The sequence below is a fragment of the Bison bison genome, unplaced genomic scaffold (genome assembly GCF_000754665.1).
Source record: "Bison bison bison isolate TAMUID 2011002044 unplaced genomic scaffold, Bison_UMD1.0 scf7180017864529, whole genome shotgun sequence".
Taxonomy (NCBI): Eukaryota; Metazoa; Chordata; class Mammalia; order Artiodactyla; family Bovidae; genus Bison; species Bison bison.
In genome coordinates, this window is record NW_011495079.1 from 3,602,245 (window position 1) to 3,613,878 (window position 11,634).

The window sequence follows — 11,634 nt, forward strand, 5'->3', positions numbered from 1 at the left end:
AGAAACTCTATGGGACTAAAATTAACTGCATGCATGTGCAGTTAGGACAGATTCTGGACAAAAGGTACAAAGAAACCAAAACACCACTTGTCACTTCAAAAGAGCCTGAAGCAAAAGTAGGGTACTGCACATGCCCCCTGCACATTAAGGGGTGGGCAAACCACCTAAGCCACCCCTCCAGCCTGACCCCTGGAACCAACTCATGCCCCAGCTCAGAACATGCCAGCAAGGGAAACTGTTATTTGTTCTTGCTCCCCCACTGTTGTTGAAAGGGACCCAATAAAGCCTTGCCTGAATTTCCTGTCTGGCCTCTGATCAACTTCTACTGATTAAGGAGGGCAAGAATAGTGGTCTGTAACACAGGTGTACAAGGTACACTGGATCAGATATTATAATATATTGCCTAAAATTTTTGTGAAGAAAATCTTGAAATATGAAGGATAAATATAATGAAACAATGCAAAGTTAATATAAAAGAACAAGTATCTGAAGGCTAAGCTCTGGAAAAAGGAAAAAACATAAGGCTACTACTGAGTCTTTGAGATAAATTACAGTGCACATAATATGCTTTGAGCTAAACACTCCTAGAATTAATAAACTGCCTAGTTACTCGATATAAATCCACATGATTTACACCGAAAATTCATTTACATTCTACAGAGGAAAAATATCTATTTTCTCCCTTCTTTCTAAAAAGATTTCTGAACTCTGGGAGAAAGTTTATGATGATTAATAGAGCGCTGCCAGAAATTTGTGTTGAGAAAAAATTTTTAATTTTTTATATATAAAGATAATATTTGAAGCCAACTCTCAGTAAAAAGCATATTTTGAGGGTTTTTTTTTCCCCCAGAGAAATTACAAGCTATATTGGATTTTCTAGAACTTTCCTACGGGGAAGCCTATCATATTCTAATTAAATGGCTGCCAGGAGGTAAGCATGTAGTGTATGACCTGCTTCCAGGCTCTCTTCATGCTCAGCTCACCTTGAGTTTAGTGCCATGACAAACTTTCTTAAATGCCACATCTAACGGTAATGTAACAGAGACAATATTTTGGAAATATTAAACTAATGGATGTTTTCATCCCCTCTAAATTATGATACCTTCCATTGCCCTGCCTATTTTATCACTGTCTATCAGATAAGATTAGGGAAATCTCTGGTCAGTGAAATTTTTTCCCTAGTACAAATGAGAAACATACAGACTCTCCTTAAAGAAATGCTATGTCAGAATCTCTGTGTGGGGCATGTGGGCCCTGAATGCAAATGAATGCACGCCTGGAAGCAACCTAAAGGCCATGGATGCTTTGGGAATTTGGCAGACATAGTGACACTTATCAGAAAGCTTCATTGTTGATCATCTCAGAACTTGTTCCCATGAGAGCAGAACCTCTGTGAAAGAAGTAGTTAAATCTTTAAAAAGACCAAGCAGTAAAAGACCGTTTGAAAAAGAAGAAAGTCTAGCCAGGAGTTAATTCCCTTTGAGGATTTTATTATCCCTGTGAGCTCTTGGACAAAGTGAAACAGCAGTCTCAGGGGGAACTGCTCTTTGAAGAGACAAGATAGAGCCCAGCTTCTGAAGAAGTGGTCCCTGTATAAGCAGGGAGAGCACGAGATGGAGAGGGAGGTCATCGGGCCCATGCTTGAGGCCCAGCAGGAAGCACTGCAGGAGCTGCAACTTGCATCCCAGGGAACTACATGTGGATGCCATCAAATGGGACTCCAGTCTGTTCCCCTCTGAGAGGGAAAGGCCAGATCACATGCCTCCAGAAGGCCAGTACCACAACATCATCAAGGTGTACACACCAGTGGAATTCAAGAGAGAGCTACAGGAAGCTGTCCTCAGAACACACTGCTCTTGAGAATTAGAATGACCAGGATTCAAGGCTGCCTTACAAAATCATCAGTTCAGCTCAGTCACTCAGTCATGTCTGACTCTTTGCGACCCCATGGACAGCACCACACCAGGCCTCTCTGTCCATCACCAACTCCTGGAGCTTGCTCAGACTCATGTCCATTGAGTCGGTGATGTCATCCAACCGTTTTATCCTCTGTCATCCCCTTCCTCCTGCCTTCAATCTTCCCAGCATCAGGGTCTTTTTCAATGAGTCAATTCTTCACATTAGGTGACCAAAGTATTGGAGCTTGCTGTTAATATATACAAACTATGGAAGGAAGAAAGGAAAGAAGGAAGGAAGTGGGGGGAGGGAGGGAGGAAAGGAGGAGGAGGAAGGCAATGTCCACAATTGAGCACGTATGGAGAGAGTTAAAAATGGTTCAGAGAGGGATTTGAGTAGAGAGGACTTGAAATAGCCTCCCACAAATATCCCAGTTGTAGTAGTATGAGATAGAGAACCAGAAAAATATCCAGTATCCCTAAGCCCTTGAAAGGTAAGTGAAACAGAGCTCAAAATTAAGTCAGTAAACTCAAGTGCTTAAAGTCCCCAAGTTACTACTTTGAGTTAAGATATGTTTGCCTCCAGAGACACTAAATCCCTCACCTCAAAATCCTACAGAGGCTTCTAAACATCTATTTTAAAATTTTGAAATTCTCTTATCTGGCATTCACCTGTCTCAAGATTCCCAAACCTTTCCCTCTTCACTCCAAGATATATTAATAACACATGCATTTCTTATTGATACAATTAATTGTTGATATGAAGCAGGGCAAAGGCTAACAGAGTTTTGTCAAAACACTGGTCATAGCAAACACCCTCTTCCAAAAACACAAGAGATGACTCTACACATGGACATCACCAGATGGTCAGCACCAAAATCACATTGATTATATTTTTTGCAGCCAAATGGAGAAGCTCTATACAGTTAGAAAAAACAAGACCTGGAGCTAACTGTGGCTCAGATCATGAGCTCCTGATTGCAAATTTCAGGCTTAAATTGAAGAAAGCAGGGAAAACCTCTAGACCATTCAAGTATGAACTAAATTAAATCCCTTATGAATATATAGGAGGTGACAAATAGATTCAAGGTATTAGATCTGGCAGACAGAATGCCTGAAGAATTATGGACAGAATTTTGTAACATTGTAACACAGGAGGCAGTGACCAAAACCATCCTAAAGAGAAAGAACGCAATAAGGCAAAGTGGTTGTCTGAGGAGGACTTACAAATAGTTGAGAAAAGTCAAGAGAAGCAAAGGGCAAAGGAGAAAGGTAAAGATATACTCAACTGAATGCAGAGTTCCAGAGAATTGTACGAAGAGATAAGAAAGCCTTCTTAACTGAACAATGCAAAGAAATAGAGGAAAATGATAGAATGGGAAAGACTAGGGATGTCTCAAAAAAAAAAATTGGAGATAAAAAGGAAACATTTCATGCAAAGATGGGCACAATAGAGGACAGAAATGGCAAGGACCTAATAGAAGCAGAAGAGATTAAGAAAACATGGCAAGAATACAATGAAGAAGAACTATACAAAAAAAAGTCTTAATGACCCAGGATAACCATGATGGTGTGGTCACTCACCTAGAGCCACTTTCATATCCAGGAGAGTGAGGTCAAGTAGGGCTTAGGAAGCATTACCACAAACAAAACTAGTGGAGTAGACAGAATTCCAGCTGAGCTATTTAAAATCATAAAACATGATAACAGTTAAAGTGCTGCACTCAGTATGTCAGCAAATTTGGAAAACTTAGTAGTGGTCACAGGACTGGAAAAGGTGAGTTTTCATTTCAATCCCAAAGAAGGGCAATGCCAAAGATTGTTCAAACTACCAGATAATTGCACTCATTTCACATGCTAGCAAAGTAATAGTCAAAATCCTTCAAGCTAGGCTTCAGCAGTATGTGAATCAAGGACTTCCAGATGTACAAGCTGGATTTAGAAAAAGGCAGAGGAACCAGGGATCAATTTGCAGTATCTGTTGGATCACAGAAAAGGCACGAGAATTCCAGAAAAATTTCCACTTCATTGACTAAAGCTTTAGACTGTGTGGATTACAACAAACTGTGGAAAATTCTTAAAGAGATGGGAATACCAGACCACCTTGCCTGTCTCTGAGAAACATGTATGCAGGTCAAGAAACAACTGTTAGAATTGGACACTGAATGAAAGACTGATTCCAAACTGGGAAAGGAGTGTGTCAAAGCTGTATATTGTCACCCTGCTTAAATTTAACTTCTATGCAGAGTACATCATGAGAAACGCTGGGCTGGAAGAAACACAAGCTGGAATCAAGATTGCTGGGAGAAATATCAATAACCTCAGATACGCAGATGACACCACCCTTATGGCAGAAAGTGAAGAGGAACTAAAGAGCTTCTTGATGAGGATGAAAGAGAAGAATGAAAAAGCTGGCTTGACACTCAACATTCAAAAAACTAAGAACAGAAAACTAAGATTACTCCATGGCAAACAGAAGAGGAAAAAGTTGAAGCAGTGACAGATTTTATTTTCTTGGGCTCCAAAATCACTGAGGACAGTGACTGCAGCCATGAAATTAAACGACACTTGCTCCTTGGAAGAAAAGCTCTGACAACAAACCTAGACAGTGTATTAAAAAGCAGAGACATCATTTTGCTGACAAAAGCCCATATTGTCAAAGCTACGGTTTTTCCAGTAGCCATGTATGAATGTGAGAGTTATACCATAAAGAAGGCTGAGTGCCAAAGAAGTGATGTTTTTGAATTATGGTGCTGGAGAAGACTCTTGAGAATCCCTTGGACTGCAAGGAGATCAAACTAGTCAATCCTAGAGGTCACATCTATTGCTAGTTTCAAAATCTAATGAAAATCCAATAAAAATTAATTTTAAAAAATAAGGAAAAAGCTTAAAATAATATTTTGAATAGTAAAAGATAATTTTAATAAAATGGTTTATCTCAAGAGATAGGAGAAGTTGAAATGCTGCTGGAAAGTATTGTGGAGGAAGGAAGAAAAATAAAACAATCCAAGCCTATATTACATAGTATCTTCATTAAAATGTTATTGAGTTAAAAAAAAAAAAACTAATGAAATTATATAAATTTTCCCTTAACAAACTATAACTTACTTTTCTGTAATACAATTTGGCAATATATATAAAAGTCAATATATATATTGACAGAGGTCTGTATAGTTAAAGTATGGTTTTTCCAGTAGTCATGTATGAATGTGAGAGTTGGATCATAAAGAAAGCTGAGAACCGAAGAATTGATGCTTTGAACTGTGGTGTTGGAGAAGACTCTTGAGAGTCCCTTGGACTGCAAGGAGATCAAACCATTCAATCCTAAAAGAAATCAGTCCTGAATATTCAAGACTGATGCTGAAGCTCTAATACTTTGGCCATCTGATGTGAAGAGCCTATTCATTGGAGAAGGCCCTGATGCTTGGAAAGATTGAAGGTGGGAGGAGAAGGGGATGACAGAGTATGAGATGGTTGGATGGCATCACTGACTCGATAGACATGAGTTTGAGTAAGCTCTGGTAGTTGGTGATGGACAGGTAAGCCTGGCATGCTGCAGTCCATGGGGTCACAAAGAGTTGGACATGACTGAGTGTCTGAACTGAACTATAAAAGTCTTAAAAAGATAGTTACCTCTGTTCAGTGATTCAATTTTTCCAAGGAAATAAAATCAAAGATAGAGAATTTATGCATAAATGTGTTCATCAGAACATAATTTATAACAGTAAACTACTGTCAACAATCTAAATGACTGTGTAGTTTGAGTCAGGAAAAGAGTGAAAATAATCTCAACAGAGGATGATTTTTTAAAAATCGCTCTAGTATATTCTTAAAATTAAATATCATGCAAAGAAAAGGCAGAGGAATCAAATTGCCAATATCTGTTGGATCATAGAGAAAGCAAGAGAATTCCAGAAAAACATCTACTTCACTGACTATGCTATAACCATTGACTGTTGGTCACAATAAACTGTGGAAAATTCTTAAAGCAATGGGAATACTAGACCACATTACCTATCTCCTGAGAAACAGGTCAAGAAGCAACAGCTAGAATCAGACATGGAACAGACTGGTTCAAAATTGGTAAAGGAGTACATCAAGGCTGTATAACTGTCACCCTGCTTTTTAACTTCTATGCAGAATATAGCATGTGAAATGCCAGACTAAAATATTTGATCACATTAAAATGTTTATTCACATAAAAGTATGTTCAAGACATAATATTAAGTGGAAAAAGTATGCTATGTATTCATCAAAAGATTTCAATTTTAAGTAAATATGAAAACTGTTATGTTTGTGATTGGGATGAACCAAGCAGGATTAGAAGGCCTATACCTGCCCAGCTTCAAGATGGAAGGAAAGAGCTGAAAGTTAGCAACAGAGACATAATAGTTTAATCGATAGGGGAATCTTGCATGTCTGAAGCAAGGTCCTGGAGAAACACCTCACTGTATATGGCAGAAGGCAGACAGGACAAGGCAGAAGGCAGACAGGGCAAGGCAGCAGTCTTTGCCCTTAGGGACAGGGGTAGGTTGCTAGCTGTAGAGGAGTTGACTTAAGGTTGGCTCATGGGTTATCAGGGAAACCAGCCGAGCAGCATGCCCCTCACCATCCCTTTAAGCACAGTGGAGAGTTCTTATCTAAAGCTATATCATTCCTTTGGGCCTGGGGCAAGTATGTAGGAGGGTCAGTCATGTGAGTAGGGTATACTTGAGGCAGGGACTGGCTGAGCAGGGGATGTACAGAAAACAAGAGAACAGTCATCTTGGGTAGCCTGATCATATCTTAATATTTATGTACATGAAATATCTTGAGAAAGCACACAAAAAGATTAGCTTATTTGTTCATTCCTTCAGTGTCCATTCATTTAAAACACATGTACATTTATTTACTAAGTTCTCTAAACCAAACAGTCATTGTTCTCACCCCTTGGGGCTGGTAGTCTGGTGAGGAATATACATTTACATGTAACTACAACAAAATTATATGTGTACATTCATTTTTGTTTGTTTCTTAGCTGTCTCCATTAAAACTGCCAACTCCATTATCATAGAGATCCTGTTCATCATGTTTGTCACTGTACTGCCAGCATACACCAGAGTCCAGGATCATAAATATTTCAAGAATGCAGAGGAAACCCAGAGACTAAACAGGAGCATATTAGCAGAGGACCTCAGGTAGGAGGTTTGAAAACTTTTTTGAGGACAAGTGCCATTGAAAATAAGGTTCTGAAGGATGAGCAAGAAACAGGCAGATGAAGAGGGTTGGGAAGAATGTTCGAAGAAGAAAATAGCTACAGGGAAAAGAAAAAGTGTTAGCCAAATTCACTGAAGCAATGTTTATTTCAGGATGTTTATAGAGCAATTTCTTTTTCAAATTGTCTTCAATGAACATGTATTTTTGTGGTAATCAGAGAAACAATATTCTGAACAAAATAGACTTAAAATCTCTGACTTTTTGGAGATTACCCTGACTCTAAATAAATGTTTATTTTCTTACTTTGACTTGTCTTTGTATTTAACATACAAACTGAACAAATTATTATAAATTCAATGTTCTACTCTAGAAATATATTTCCTCTTAGAGTTCAAGACCTTTCAGGTCACTTGATTTTTTTCTTTCTTTTATTTTGTATCTTTCGTAACACTAATACAGTGCTGTATACCCAATATATATGTAAAAGCTGGTTAAATAATTTACATTGGATATAAACAGTAATTGAATCCATAAAACCTATAATTCTGATCTTATTGTATGATGGCTAGTTATTGTTCCAATGACTTTGCAGAACTAGTCCCAAAGAAATCAAAGAGAATTATTAAAATTCCTTTTAGAAACATATTGCTGAAGAAATTATCTCATTTGATATAAATACTTATGCTAGAATTGGAATCAAAATTAATGCTATTTATTGTTCTAAAATCTCAGAAACAGATGTTTTCATTTCTTTCCAGGATAAAGAGGAGAGAAAATATATTCTTATGGTCAAAGTAACCATGACTACAGTTTTCAGACACATAACAAATGTTATTTTCATATATTTTGTGTTGGTTAAAATAATAATCTATTCTTATATATGAAATCTGTTCTTGGTGAACCTTCCTTTCACACTGCAGCACAATGCTTAATCAATCCAACAACGAGTAGTTTCAGGAGTAACTATTTTTTCCTCAGTGTGGAACATTCTTAAGGGTGTAGACGTGCCATATCCCACAACGTTTAGAATTGCTACTTTGGTCCCTTTTGGTATTGTTCTCTCCATTCTCAAGGGGGAAGAATAATTTTCAGCTTCACTATTCAATAAGGCCCACATTTGAAGGGTGGCACAGACATGATGGTGGTTGTTGGAGAGAGAGAAACATGATACAGTCCTAATCAAAGCCAGTGAGTCTTGCTTCCCCCACACAACTGGAATGTAGACCCTCATATACATGATGACACTCCATAAATAGAGCAAATAAGTGTGTGCAATTATTTAAACTAACATCAAATGGACTGAAAAATGGGTTCACATTTCCAAAGGACCTCTCTGAATAAGAAGGGCATGATATTATGTCTTAAGACTCTCCTTCTGTTCTTAGTAATACATGGTGACTTTATGATTATGAGCAAGCTTTCCCCATCTGAGAGGTCTCAGCTCTGTTTATTTTAACAAAACTCTATGATTAGAACCATCTGGGTGAGTGATGTAAATCAAGGAAATGCTTTATATTGTGACAACTAGAAGCATGTGAACATGATTTCTAAAGTATTATAGTCGAAGGAAATGGTCCTGTCATGACAAATTCCAAATGGAAGAAGACTGATCATTAATGCACTACTGAGTGGTGAGGGAATTTCATTTTGCTATTCATCCTACAACTCAAAGAAGGTATGTGACCTAATGTCTGAAGAGAAATTGAAAATGGGGTAAAAAGTGAAAAGGATTATTTTTTGTTTTATTCTTGGCAAGAAATTAGAGATGCGATTTTGTAATATCAAATTATTTTGATATTACAAAAGGCTGAACCACAGAACAAGAGGTGGAGGAGGATGGGCACAAGAGAAGAAAAAAAGAAGATGACAAGGAAGAAAAGGAGGTAGGCTAAGAAAGTCCTCATCAAGTGAAGTGGTATGACAGTTATCAAAGAATACATTAACTTTGGTTCTCAGAGACCAAATATAGATAACAGCAGCCAGAACTGTGCAATTCAGAATTTTGTGTCTTACTGAGAAATGTTTGATATTCAGAAGTCCAACAAGATAATTTATGAAGAATACCTAAAATCATCTCATTAATGACTGGTTAGGCATCAAAAAGGAACAGATGTTCTCTGCAATAAATACCATACTATAGCAAATAATTTAAAATATTTAAGAATTCTTCTCATGCAAATACTAGCATATTAATAAAAGAAAACACTAATTGACTTCAACAAATGATCCTCAGAGCAATTCAAATGATCAAGAAGTAATTAAAAAACACAAATTGCTAAACTAGTAGGAGACAACGCTTACAGTTACTTTCATTTGTTAAATGAGGCAAAATCCACATCTTGCTCCAAAGAATATTTCAAGAAATTTACCAGTGGAATTAGGATGTGACAATAGCATTTAAATTCCATAGAAATTAGTATAAGGAAACCGCCTACCCTGACATTTCCCCACAGTTAAAGTAAAGCATTCTTATTCCTAATGACTAATCTTTCTTTAGTCCTTTCCGGTTTACAAAGTGCCTATATCTACATCATCGTTTATGTAAACAGGCAGGCTGCATGAGTGTTATTCATCTCTGTTTCATAGAGAGGCAGCATGGAACACAGGCTTTGATGCTGAAGTCCATGCTCCATCACTGAGTAGTTTGTGACTCTGGACAATTTATTTAAACTCACTGAATCTCATTTTCCTCATGTGTAAATAGAGACATTTATCTGCCTCATAGGGTTATAAAGATTAAATGAATCAGTAGCTGTAAAGTGCTTATTATGAGTGGCAAACAACAAACTATAAAGTTACATAATTATTACAGGTAAAGTTGAGGTTAAGAGTACTGGATTAACTTTATACAGTTAATGAATAGAAGAGTCAATATTATATTCTATATTTTACATAAAGTCTAGCAACTTTAAAAACAAGCTTTATCACTCAATCCAAATAAAGTAAAGCAATATGTTATTCCTGAAAGAGCATACTGATTTTGGTGCAGACTTGGGCTCAAATAATAGCTCCACCACTTGGGCAAGTCACATAACACAATTAGCCTCAAATTTACTCAACTGTGAAATAGAGACATTAACATATAACTCATATGACAATAAAATGAGATAATGACTTCATGAAATTCAAATGGAAGGTCTTTATAAACTGAACTTGGTTCTTCGCAATATTTGGCTTTGTTGGAAATATTTTAAGAGTTCCCAAACTGTTGTGATAGGGCTGCCAGTATAAGACAGGAAACATAGTTAGAAAGACTTTAACAAGTTTGTTTCCTAATGCAATAGGTATGACTACCTTGACAAACTCTGATGAACATCTGGTCTGGGGTCATTAGTAAATGATGTGGTAAGGATTATGTGCTGGTGTATTTTGTATTCTTTTCCTAGCAAAAAGTAAAAATTAATGAGATGAATACCTCATTTCAAATACTGAAATATGCAAAATGTATTTTTCAGAAAATGAGAAATTCTATCAATAGTATCATGTATCAAGTGATTTTAGAAAACAAAAACTATAGTTGTTCAATTTAACAAATTAGCACTGCCACAGCCTAGCTAAGCATTCCAAGACCATTCCTTTAATTTTATGATCCCACACATTAACTCCTATTAAAAGAAGATTTCAAGTAAATCTACTTGGATTAAAAATGTTCCTAACACTATATGACCATCCATGACTTATTTTACTTAACATAATGTTTTGGGGACTCATCCATATTACAGCATAGTATTATAGCATAGAATATATGGACTTCATTATCTTTCATTGCTGAATAATAAACCATTGTATGTATTAATATAAATAAAAAATGTCCCTATATGACACCTTTAACACCTTAAAATGGTTTAAGACAAAACACATATGCTTTGCACATAACACATGGCATACATCTTTTTTTGTGTGGTGAAAATCATAGACTCTTTCAATCCTACCACTCAATTATACAGAACTTTCTCACCAAACTTCTAAATTACTTAACTTTTGTAACTGTCTATAGAACTCCAGTTGAGCTATTCCAAATGCTGAATGATGCTGTGAAAGTGCTGCACTCAATATGCCAGCAAATTTGGAAAACTCAGCAGTGGCCACAGGACAGGAAAAGGTCAGTTTTCATTCCAATCCCAAAGAAAGGCAATGCTAAAGAATGCTCAAACTACCGCACTCATCTCACACGCTAGTAAAGTAATGCTCAAAATTCTCCAAGCCAGGCTTCAGCAATATGTGAACCGTGAACTTCCTGATGTTCAAGCTGGTTTTAGAAAAGGCGGAGGAACCAGAGATCAAATTGCCAACATTCGCTGGATCATCAAAAAAGCAAGAGAGTTCCAGAAAAACATCTATTTCTGCTTTATTGACTATGCCAAAGCCTTTGACTGTGTGGATCACAATAAACTGTGGACAATTCTGAAAGAGATGGGAATACCAGACCACCTGATCTGCCTCTTGAGAAATCTGTATGCAGGTCAGGAAGCAACAGTTAGAACTGGACATGGAACAACAGACTGGTTCCAAATCGGAAAAGGAGTACATCAAGGCTGTATAT

General features: G+C 37.0%; 1 protein-coding gene and 1 pseudogene across 2 annotated transcripts in view; one reads left to right on the forward strand and one right to left on the reverse strand.

Annotated features, from left to right (window-relative positions):
* Positions 1-11,634, reverse strand: part of ANKS1B (ankyrin repeat and sterile alpha motif domain containing 1B) — a 1,164,394-nt gene that overhangs the window by 832,122 nt on the left and 320,638 nt on the right. The window lies entirely within an intron of this gene.
* LOC104982254 lies at positions 1,301-1,860 on the forward strand (annotated as a pseudogene).